Below are 12789 nucleotides of genomic sequence, written 5' to 3' on the forward strand. Positions count from 1 at the left end.
TGCAGTTTATCGCCATCTTTCGGACTTTGAGAAAGATCGATTCATTGGCATGAGGGGCCTGGAAGTATCATACCGACAGATCCCACTGTAGTGCCTTAACTGCAGAAGGAGTGGTGACTAGTTGGACTGGGGATAGCACTGTGGCAAGAAGAGTAGGTGTAGGTCCTTCCAGAAGGGCTACGCCACGACTAGATTGGCTCGGATGAGGTGACACAGTTGACATTCGGGTAAAGGTTACAGGCGGTGTCACCACGAACAGTCAGGAGCAGATTGCTGTAAGCTGGTTTGAGATCTCGAATTGATATGTGTCGCTTACCGCTGACACTGTACCACAGACAACAGAGATTTGCAACATACAAACCCAGGGTCACCTGGGATACTGAGTGCCCTCGTGCGATGTTCAGCGATGAGTCTCACCTTTATCAGTGATAGCCAGATTAATGCCAACGTCCTGTACACGATCTGATGTAAGATTCCAGGGATCAGCGATTCCCTCCAATTCCAGAAACCAAGATGTGGGGAACTATTTTTGAATGAAGATTCCGTGCTCGCCAGTATGTGACAAGAATTATGCACTCTGTTGTCATACCCTTCATTACAAAGATACCAAATGGCATATTCCAGCAGGATAATGCAAGGCTCCACACAGCAGTTCGCACCCTATATGCATTGACTGGCCTGCTGTAGGTCAATATTTCCACTGTTCTGTCAGGATGTATCAGTCACGTGACATAGCCTGCGTTCGACTCATATACAGCCACATGTTCTGTACGTGATTTAAAGCACTGTCTACTTGTGATCGTTAATGGTAAACCTGTCTGTCATCAGAGGACTTCCATCTCATGTGTGATGAAACGTGACACATTCCTCAAAACGAACTATGATTTATGCGATGTACTCCATCCCCTTGTCGCATCTTGGGTGTAAAATCAAGACTTCAGCTTCATAACTAAGTTAGCGATAGGTGCTTGTGGGGCACTGCAATCCTCGTGTATACATTTGCGTGACAGATGTGCTGTTTACAGAGTTAGTGGCGGAATGACTTGTAATTTTCACATGTAGGACGCTGCTGCTATGTGTTTGTCTGTTTCTTTGCAAGAGGTATTCCCCGTTACTAACCATGATTTTTATACGGCTGATGCAGGCATAGTACAATTTCTGAAGCGCGATCGGGTGTGAACAGTGGATGCTATACATCTCTGGAAAGCTATATTCTCCTCATATCACACAGAGCCAATGTTTTAAGGAAGTAGCTTTCTCGTTTTATGGTTCGATAACGTAGTTCATAGTAGAGAAACTGGGAAGAAGGATGTATGTCACGCGCTTGAAATATATTTCTTACATTGGAATATTAACAGCACTACATTCCATGTGACTGATTAGGTCAGAAATGCAAGCGGTATAATATTATAGCCCGTTTTAAGTGCAGCACGTTGTAGCCTTAAGAGTGCGTGTGTTTATGTTCTCTCTTACCAATACCTTCCAGTTACTGATCCTAGACTCTGGAATAATACTTTAAAATTGAGAGCTTGGTTGATTTACGTAAAAATACTTCGAACTCCAACTGTCTGGAGCTCCATCATGCACAAAACTCACCCGTTTCTTGTTCTTCTTAACTGTCTGCTATTACATAACAACTCTTCCAAATCTATTATTATACATCGATAAGGAGTGCTAACCTCTTAGACACGGGCGAATCTCGAGAAATCATGTGCACTTGGATGGGCGAGGCCTTGGCAAGCTCCATTCATTCACGAGATGTGGAATGTAGCAGTCTACTTCTGGTCGATTGCAGATTAAATCAGTAACAGTGCTGCAGGGTGGGTTGGTCAATGACAGTGTGAAGGGGGTCTTTCAGCCTCTAATTTTACCCTAAGACTGTGAGAATGCTCTGTGACTCCCATCAGCATAGAGATAGATTGTATATTAAGCACTATGCTCAAGGTGTTAGAAATACGTAGTGTGCTGTCTGATATACTTTGATGCTAGATGTGTTCGAGAATTAACAATACATGGACATACTGCACAGTCATCTATCCACATTTGCAATGATACTTGCAAAGTGGGGAGGGGGTGGTTTAGCTATGATACCGAAATTGGGAAACATGCTGTCACATCATTGGTCACTGTTGAAATTACTGTAAAATTGGTAAAATTGTTCACACAATCATCTGTAATGCTTATTATTTCAGTACATCATGGGTATCTTTTCCATCCCATCCCATCCATCCACTGGTACGCTGTTGGTTATCACATAATGATTGACTGATCGCTTGTTTGACTTGGAGAAAGAGTTTTGGTGGAGGGACAACACCTTCTTGGGATGGATAGCACAGAAACAGTGATCGCATACATGACTGCAATATGAGAGGAATCAGTCGAAATGGAATGTGCAGCCATCACATATTTTGTTACTGTGACAGATGAGTTTAAATCTAGAGGTGGTCAATCACTTTTGCACAGCAGTTTGGAAACTCTCCACAATACAGTCAAACTCTTCCAGTTTCCTTATGTTGTTACTGTCTTTCATTTAAAATCATCCAGTGTGTGTGTGTGGCATGGTATGGTAGCTGGAGTAACAAGATGATTTACACCATGCGACATATAGTTTTCTGCAAGAGGCAATGGATCAGAACATGCTAATGTCAGTTTAGAACCTGACACAGACCTCGAAGTTGTGGCGGGAAAACAAAATGTATGGCAGTGTACAAAGCGTGTTACAGCAGAAAAAAACAATGTTTCAAACAATGACGCAGGGTCACAGGGAGTGTCTCTTGCGACTTACAGTGTGGTCTGCGGAATACGTTCATCCTCCTACAGTACAGGTGATGAAACTTTAAACTGGTCTGTGCAGTGTATCAATACCTGTACATTTAATAGGATTGTCACATGTGCTCGATGCCAGCATGCATGCGGTATTTGTTTTCGATATATGGGAGGAGAGAGATGCGGTAAAAATCTTATCGAGTCCTGTATCGGATGAAGTTAGTGGAGCTTTTCTAGTTCATAATTTTTCTCTGGTGGATGGAATAAAATATCGACGATAGAACGTTGGGGTGATAGACGTGAATGGGCCCTGAGGGACGTGGATCTATAGTACCTGCTTGTAGTTTGGAGAAGCACCTCAATGCAGTAATAGAATCCACGTCCTTCCACCAATTCATGTACTGTCCTTTGTACTACCTCTTGTTGCAGGAGCAGGCTTCATTTCTGTCGAATGCAAAACACAGTTCTGTCACAGTAACTCAGCTTTGCCTGTTTCTACACGGGTTGCAGAAGGCGGTAGATATAGTTTTCCTCTGATTCTTACTCAGTTCTCACTTACATTGGGCTAGGTGTAACCAGACTGCTGGTCTGATAATATGCACTCCAGCGATCACAGTCTCGGTATTTGTCTGAAAAAACCACGTGATTCATAGGTAATGCCATACTTGGATTTATAAAGCCGATACAGCTTTTAACATGGATACGAGTGTGTACATGTAGAACCAAGACCATTTGTGACAGTAACATACAGTAGTTGTTGGGATCGGGTTTTTTTAACATCTGGCGGTTTGTAAGACGGTTAAACCTCTCTTTCTAAGACGCAGTGGAATCACTCACACTACTTCCCTCATTGTCAAATGTCATTCAGCTGAGGCCATGATCATAACATTTAGTTGTAAGTACAGGGATGAAATATATATGTGACCGATTTCTTAGGATGATGATCTACCTGTGTGTGCTTGGCGTGTAGCGCCGATGACCTGTTACAGTAGGAGTTGTCCGAATGGAGAGGCCTGTAGGGGTGTATCAATGTAGATGACATAACCATGTTGTCCTCTAGACGACCGAATAGCGAACTAATACTGAGTATGTGTTGGATAGCTTTTGTGATCGTGTGGAAGTTTGAGAAGATTGAATACGAGGTGTGGCTAGAAAAAAACCGGACTAGTACTGGTGAAACAATAAAACGAATGCAATAAGGCTGAAAGTCGCGTGGCCTGTCACGTGACTCTCGCTCCGCCTACTGCTCGAGTTTCATCTGCCTCCTGCACTCAGTCTGCCCGTGGCGTCTGTTTTAAGTAGTTGACGTTTTGTCTGTGCGTCGGAAAATGTTGAGTGTACAGAAAGAACAGCGTGTTAACATCAAATTTTGTTTCAAACTAGGAAAATCTGCAAGTGAAACGTTTCTAATGTTACAACAAGTGTACGGCGATGATTGTTCATCGCGAACACAAGTGTTTGAGTGGTTTAAACGATTTAAAGATGGCCGCGAAGACACCAGTGATGACACTCGCACTGGCAGACCATTGTCAGCAAAAACTGATGCAAACATTGAAAAAATCAGTAAACTTGTTCGACAAGATCGCCGCTTAACAATCAGAGCAGTGTCTGAGTTAACAGGAGTTGACAAGGAAAGTGTCGAACAAGTTTACCGATTTTTTCAATGTTTGCATCAGTTTTTGCTGACAATGGTCTGCCAGTGCGAGTGTCATCACTGGTGTCTTCGCGGCCATCTTTAAATCGTTTAAACCACTCAAACACTTGTGTTCGCGATGAACAATCATCGCCGTACACTTGTAACATTAGAAACGTTTCACTTGCAGATTTTCCTAGTTTGAAACAAAATTTGATGTTAACACGCTGTTCTTTCTGTACACTCAACATTTTCCGACGCACAGACAAAACGTCAACTACTTAAAACAGACGCCACGGGCAGACTGAGTGCAGGAGGCAGATGAAACTCGAGCAGTAGGCGGAGCGAGAGTCACGTGACAGGCCACGCGACTTTCAGCCTTATTGCATTCGTTTTATTGTTTCACCAGTACTAGTCCGGTTTTTTTCTAGCCACACCTCGTATGGAGGTGCGTTTGCACTGGACCATTATCCCCCCCCCCCCATGTCAATTGTTCAGTTGACTGCTTCTGCAGCCGGCCATTGTGGCCAAGCTGTTCTAGTCTCTTTAGTCCGGAACCGCACTGCTGCTACGGTCGCAGGTTCAAATCCTGCCTCGGACATGGATGTGTGTGATGCCCTTAGGTTAGTTAGGTTTAAGTAGTTCCAAGTTCTAGGGGACTGATGACCTCAGATGTTAAGTCCCATAGTGCTCAGAGCCATTTGAACCAATCTGAGCTGTTGACTGCTTCTGCACATTTCGCACCTTTATTTAGTTGTGAGAATATTGATTGTGGTGTGTGCATCTAGCATGTGGAAGACAAGTTTGCCAGTTCTCTAGACATGAGAAACACCTTAGTTGACCTTGTAAATTATAGTGATGATTTGGAATCTGCTACATCACCAACATCATTATTTGCAATTAGAAATATCTGTTTTCCCTATTTTTTCGAGTTTCTGCGTAAATGTCTTTGCAGATGTGACAAGTTTCTAGTTAGTCAGTGGTTTACAGCATGCCCCATCGAGCTAAAATTTCCAGTCCACATTTCTGGATTATGTTGCACAAGTGATTGGTAGCATACTGCTGTGTGCTTGATATCAAGAGGTACCGCAAAAATGATATAATATTATGACAAACCATGCAAAAATACATGTGTTCTTGTAATCCCAGAGTCTGGAGGTGGGTGTAGAGAAAGCAAGCACATCTGACCCAAAACAGTAACGCGTTTTTGCCTAGGGGGAACGAGCCTGAATTTGTAGAACTGTTCTGAGAGTGACTTTGGTCCACTGAGGGCGCTCTGTCACCTGTCTGGGTTAGATGACAGCCAACCTCGCAGGGAAATATCTAGTGCTGTCAGAAGTGTACACGGTGCTGTCTGTCTTCAAAGTATATGTACAAATGATGTAAAAGGGCTGATTTTGTATGGTGCAGGATACGAATTGTATGTTTACTACATTGACATGGTACGTGGTGAGATATTGCTGGGTTGGAGATCTGTTTTGCGCTCTAATATTCAAGCTCCTGTCCTCAGTAGGAGAGCAGTGTAATTGAATAACAGTCTTTATATATTTGACGATCTGTAGGCCACTTTGCAGGGTTTAATTGTCAGTGTGATATGGTGATTAGTACAAAATACAATTATAATGCTCTATTCTTTCACAAGACATGCTTTGTGCCAGGATGTAGGAGCATCTACAAACTGATTCAAACAAGATGGAGGCAAGGTATGTATGGAAAGTTCTGAGAAAGCAAGTGTTCAAAGACAAGTTGAAGCAGACCATGCATCTCTGGCAGGGATGACGTCACTCATGCGCCACTGTGGCATTATGACATCTCCAGACCTGTAGCTGTAGGATACCGAAAATTCTGGGTATTTTTTTCTCTTGTGTAAGACTGTGTTTCGAATTTTGTTTGTGTATTTGTTCTGATTTTGCCCCCCGTCACGTATTTCTAGAGGAATTTCTCAGGTGTCAAGTATTAAAGGGACGCCAAAGCCTCACGCTTGAGAGACCCGAACCGGGTACCTGTGCGTGGCTTGGCAGCTGCCGATGCTACCCGACTCCTGGGAGCATATGCAGCAGCCTCCTGTGCGGTCCAGTGGACGGGGGGGGGGGGGGGGGGGGGGCGGACGGTGCCTGGACACATTGACACATTGTTTGCATGTCTCTTGCATTATTTTGCGAGCAGGTCTGTAGGCTGAGCTATGCGTTGTTTGACAGTTTACGAGTTGATTTTGTGTCTGCACATCAGTGTATTGGATTATTTACGTAAAGTTTGCATGTCAGTGTGCTGTGTACTGAAATTATTTCCGTCATTTAGGAGTTGTTTGTGTGTCTGCAGGGGGTTTTCAGTAATTTACAAGTAGTTTAAAGGTCTGTAGGCTGTGTGGTGTGATCCCAAGCATGTGAGAGTGTGTGTTTTGTATCAGTGTGATAAATATACTATCTAAAATCCATCTCTAAATAGACTGTTCCAAAATAAATAAGGTACACTCCATCCTCTCTCCAGCAGGCCAGCACAGGCTGAGTCATTTTCCCCTCCAGGCAGCCATCTTGGGTTATGTCATGGAACAGACGACAGTGCCCTCTGGTGGTAATACTGTGTACTAGGTCAGTTGGTCTCCGGACCCCATGGCGACCACACTGTTTCAGCTGCTGAGAATTATACCGGGTTCCATGGCTGTGGTCTATGGAACTCTTCTATCCCTGATCTTTCATTCAAAGCTACATTGGACATCTTCGGAGTTGCTCCTGGTTCTGCTCAGTCTTGCCGACTGACGGGTTGGATGTCGAAGAATGGTCTAAATACCGTGGAAAGTGGGCATGGTCTGGATAGAACATTATAGCAGAGATAAACCTTGTCAAAGATAAAATATAACTATCAATCATAGTATGTCAAAGATAAAAACTTCTCATCGATTCTGTAGCGCCACAGTCCATATATCACTGAGTTTCATAGCTTTTTCGTTTCTATTAAAATTATCCCCAGTTTATATATTTCGACAGCTTCTCTCTATAGTCGTGGATAATAGTTCGTCATAGTACACAAAAGTTAAGTTTACGAAAATTTCACTGCGTGATTACCCAACTGAAGAGCTTGTTCCACCATAGCTGACTGCTGTTCAGTCAGGTGATCACATAGTGAAATTTTCGGAAACTAAAGTTTTATGTACTATGATGGACTATTATCCACTGCTATACAGAGAAGCCATCGAAATATATAAACATGTGGATTATTTTAACAGAAAAGAAGAAGCTATGAAACTCAGTAATATACGGACTGAGGCATTACAGAATCAATGAGAAATTTTTATCTTTGACGTACTATGTTCGATTTTTATATTTTATCCTTGACAGACCACACCCACTTTCCACGATATTTAGGCCGTTCTTTGATGTCCGACTTGTCAGTTGGCAAGACAGCACAACCAGGAACACCTCCGAAGATGTCCAGCATAGCTTTGGACCATGGCCATACAACCCAGAAGAATTCTTGGCAGCTGAAACATCCGGTCGTGAAAGCCTTCATTGTATGACCACACTTTTTCCATCCATCCCCTCCCCCCACCTTGGATTACGTCATGAAACAGACGACAGTGCCCTCTGGGGGCAGTACTGTGTAGTAGATTAGGTGGACTCTGGACCCATGGCGGCCACACTGTTTCCTGCCATTTCCCCCCATGCCAGACTGCCATCTTGGATTATGTCACGGAACAGACGACAGCGCCCCCTGGTGGTGGTATTATGTACTAGGTCAGTTGGACTCTAGACCTTGTGGTGAATACACTGGATGGCTGTACTGGATCAAATAGTTTAAATAAAGACTGCATGCAAAATGAAGACATACATCCAGCACAGGCCGAGTCCTTTTCCTGTCAATCCCTAGGAAGAGGTTGCGGTCGGATGACTTAGGTTAGTGGGGGTAGCCCAAGTGCCCTATCTTCGCGTTATTTTCTTAGGTTCGTAGAGGTGTGTTGGATTGGCCTGATGGAATTTGAACTTCCCACCATTTTCTGGGGGAGAGGTGGGAGAGGGGGGGAGGGGTTCGGTTAGTGGAGGTATCCCAATTGACTTATCTTCTCGCCAAAATCCGACATCTTGGATGACGTCATCAGATGACGTCACAGCCGCTATATTGTATGACGTCATCGTCGCCATTTTGGATTATGGTACTTGGGGTGACAACTACTTTGTCCCACTACTAATGTTTATCTTGGCTGACGAAATGGGTTTTTTGCTACCGTTACGCCATTCTAGTGTTGTAGTAAAGCTTAATAAAGCATGAATGAGTAAATCCTTTCCTTATTTTACATTGTATCTTTCTGTACATCTGTATTCTTCCCAGTATACGTAATAACAGTGTAAACAGCAATAAGTATAGCGTTTGTTACATCGTTGTACGTCAATCATATCGCGATTACAAGCAACGTGCGATTCACACTTGCATATCAGGATGTGCAATAGCACCACCTTTCGTGTATTCCAAGCGTCAACTTCATTTTGCAATTTCTGGGGAGGTAATCGATGGTTCAAATGGCTCGAAGCTCTATGGGACTTAACTAACCTAAGGACATCACACACACCCATGCCCGAGTCAGGATTCGAACCTGCGACCGCAGCAGCAGCGTGGTTCCGGACTGAAGTGCCTAGAACCGCTCGGCCACAGCGGTTTGACAACAAAGTTTCGTCCTATCCAACGTCCAGGAAGTTCCCATTCAGTATTTCCGTTGCAACACGGGACGGGTGAGCTGGATAACAGTCGTGTTGCAGCCACATACACAGTCGAATATCCAGCGGTACCTCTTCTAGAAGAAACGACAGAATGTTCTTCAGAAAGTGTGCGCGCGAATGTCCATTTAGAACGCCTAAGATGAAGTAAGGTTCCACAATGTAATTTCCTATGATGCCCCACCATGCTTTTATGTTCCACATCCGTTGATGTTGCACCTGACGAAGTCAATGTGGATTTTCGGCGGCTGCCTAGTAGGGCATGCTGTGCAAATTTACATTAGCGTGGTTAGTAAATGTTCCTTCATTGGTAAAGTACACACGATGGAATTGCAAACGGAACGGCAAACCTATCAATTTCTGTACGACGTTCGAAATCACTCCGTCGTCGAGTATCTGATCTAGTGACAGATGATTGGTATGGAATTTTTGTCGATGCAGGATGCGAATGGCACTCGTCTGGGTGATTCTACATTCCTTGGCAGTATCTGTGATACTACTGTGCGGACGCTATTAGGTGATAGCCAGAACACCTTTTTCCTGTTCTCTGTCAGTTGCATGCAATCTTCTTTCTAGTCCTCTTTTTGACGCTCAAACAGCCTGTCCGTCTTAATATTTCATGCAACTGCTTGGCACGTCGGACCCTGGCGATCCAGATACATAGCCCAATACCACTGTACTATTTTTACGGCATTTCTTTTACATTCACCATAAAAGAGTACAGTGTATATTTTTGCAAAAATCATAATTATTATGTTATTTGTGATATTTGCGCGAACAGCATACTGTTGGAAACAGCAAACTCTCGAGTTTTACATGGTTCCCGTTAGGTAACAGCAGTGGGCGCCCACTTCAGTTCTAGTAAAAATGGTGTCGGGACAACAGAAAGCGTTTTGTGTTCTACATTTTGTGCGGTGCGGGTCAGTAATAACTGTTCAGAATGACTTGCGTACTAGGTACGGTGTGGATTCTCCTACAGCACAGAGCATTAGGCGGTGGCATGAAAAATTCCGAGAAACAGGTTGTCTGTGTAAAGGCAAATCGCCGGGCCGTCCCCGAGTGTCTGACACAGCCGACTGTTACAGAAGAAAATTATCAAGCATATCGAGGTACGTGCATATCTCGATATGCTTGAGAGTTTTATGTTCGCACAGTTGGAAACAGAGTCGAACGACTTCATTTACCGACTGGATGGGGCCCCGCCACACTGGCATTTGGAAGTGCGGGAATTTTTAAATCAAAGTGTTACTGAACGATGTATCGGTCGCATTGGACGCTACACGGTTCCAGATAAAAAAACATACTTGCTTGAATGTCTCCGTTGATATCAACCCTAAAAACATTAACCAAACAAAAAAAAAAAAAAAAAACATGTGCCCTTCGATGCCCCTCGATGCTCTGAACATTTGCCGAAAACGGCGTTTCGGGATGTGTAACCGTTCCCGAAATAAAAGAGGTGTTACGTCTTACGTGACTCACACAGTATATACACTCCTGGAAATGGAAAAAATAACACATTGACACCGGTGTGTCAGACCCACCATACTTGCTCCGGACACTGCGAGAGGGCTGTACAAGCAATGATCACACGCACGGCACAGCGGACACACCAGGAACCGCGGTGTTGGCCGTCGAATGGCGCTAGCTGCGCAGCATTTGTGCACCGCCGCCGTCAGTGTCAGCCAGTTTGCCGTGGCATACGGAGCTCCATCGCAGTCTTTAACACTGGTAGCATGCCGCGACAGCGTGGACGTGAACCGTATGTGCAGTTGACGGACTTTGAGCGAGGGCGTATAGTGGGCATGCGGGAGGCCGGGTGGACGTACCGCCGAATTGCTCAACACGTGGGGCGTGAGGTCTCCACAGTACATCGATGTTGTCGCCAGTGGTCGGCGGAAGGTGCACGTGCCCGTCGACCTGGGACCGGACCGCAGCGACGCACGGATGCACGCCAACACCGTAGGATCCTACGCAGTGCCGTAGGGGACCGCACCGCCACTTCCCAGCAAATTAGGGACACTGTTGCTCCTGGGGTATCGGTGAGGACCATTCGCAACCGTCTCCATGAAGCTGGGCTACGGTCCCGCACACCGTTAGGCCGTCTTCCGCTCACGCCCCAACATCGTGCAGCCCGTCTCCAGTGGTGTCGCGACAGGCGTGAATGGAGGGACGAATGGAGACGTGTCGTCTTCAGCGATGAGAGTCGCTTCTGCCTTGGTGCCAATGATGGTCGTATGCGTGTTTGGCGCCGTGCAGGTGAGCGCCACAATCAGGGCTGCATACGACCGAGGCACACAGGGCCAACACCCGGCATCATGGTGTGGGGAGCGATCTCCTACACTGGCCGTACACCACTGGTGATCGTCGAGGGGACACTGAATAGTGCACGGTACATCCAAACCGTCATCGAACCCATCGTTCTACCATTCCTAGACCGGCAAGGGAACTTGCTGTTCCAACAGGACAATGCACGTCCGCATGTATCCCGTGCCACCCAACGTGCTCTAGAAGGTGTAAGTCAACTACCCTGGCCAGCAAGATCTCCGGATCTGTCCCCCATTGAGCATGTTTGGGACTGGATGAAGCGTCGTCTCACGCGGTCTGCACGTCCAGCACGAACGCTGGTCCAACTGAGGCGCCAGGTGGAAATGGCATGGCAAGCCGTTCCACAGGACTACATCCAGCATCTCTACGATCGTCTCCATGGGAGAATAGCAGCCTGCATTGCTGCGAAAGGTGGATATACACTGTACTAGTGCCGACATTGTGCATGCTCTGTTGCCTGTGTCTATGTGCCTGTGGTTCTGTCAGTGTGATCATGTGATGTATCTGACCCCAGGAATGTGTCAATAAAGTTTCCCCTTCCTGGGACAATGAATTCACGGTGTTCTTATTTCAATTTCCAGGAGTATATATATATATATATATATATATATATATATATATATATATATATATATATTTGATTTGGGGCCGCAACTTTTGGAGTGAATGTCATTCATGGCCGCCATCTTTACATCCCCCATTTTGGATTCAAGTCATTTTTTTAAATGGGAAGGGGGGTGTATGACACATCAAGTAACACTCACTTGAGCTCTGGAATTTAGTGGTGCAATTTGTTTTTGTCTATCTTGTACAGTTAAGAGGTTATTAATATTCAAAGTTGGGAAATTACCTTCATACCGACACATGTTCTACGTGTTCTCCATCCTGTGCAATGCACAACTGTAGTCACTGCAACCACTCTGACTGCACACGGAGGAGGGTGTCTCCTGCAATTTGGTCACAAGCATGTGTGCGTTCCTCCAGGTGTCTCAAATCACGGATGCTCTCAGCATACACTATCTCCTTAAGATGTGCCCATAGATAAAAATCAGGGGGCGTTAAGTCAGGGGATCTGGGCGGCTACTCCATGGGACCACAGCGACCAACCCACTTAACCACTTCCCTGGCAGTTCCATTCACAGACACCAGTGCCTTAGTGTAGAGGTGCTCCATCGTGCTGAAAATAGGATGGGAAAATGCCGTCAGTGTTCAGTGTGGAAGGGAACACAAGGTCCTGCAGCAGCATGTGTGTGTGTGCGTGTGTGTGTGTGTGTGTGTGTGTGTGTGTGTGAGAGAGAGAGAGAGAGAGAGAGAGAGAGAGAGAGAGAGAGTGGACATGCACACTTGAGAGAAAAACGT

General features: G+C 45.2%; 1 protein-coding gene across 1 annotated transcript in view; it reads left to right on the plus strand.

Annotated features, from left to right (window-relative positions):
- The window catches only part of LOC126260259 (tubulin alpha-4 chain-like), a 235578-nt gene that overhangs the window by 12244 nt on the left and 210545 nt on the right, over positions 1 to 12789 (plus strand). The gene's annotated exons all lie outside the window — the stretch shown is intronic.

The sequence above is a fragment of the Schistocerca nitens genome, chromosome 5 (genome assembly GCF_023898315.1).
Source record: "Schistocerca nitens isolate TAMUIC-IGC-003100 chromosome 5, iqSchNite1.1, whole genome shotgun sequence".
NCBI lineage: Eukaryota > Metazoa > Arthropoda > Insecta > Orthoptera > Acrididae > Schistocerca > Schistocerca nitens.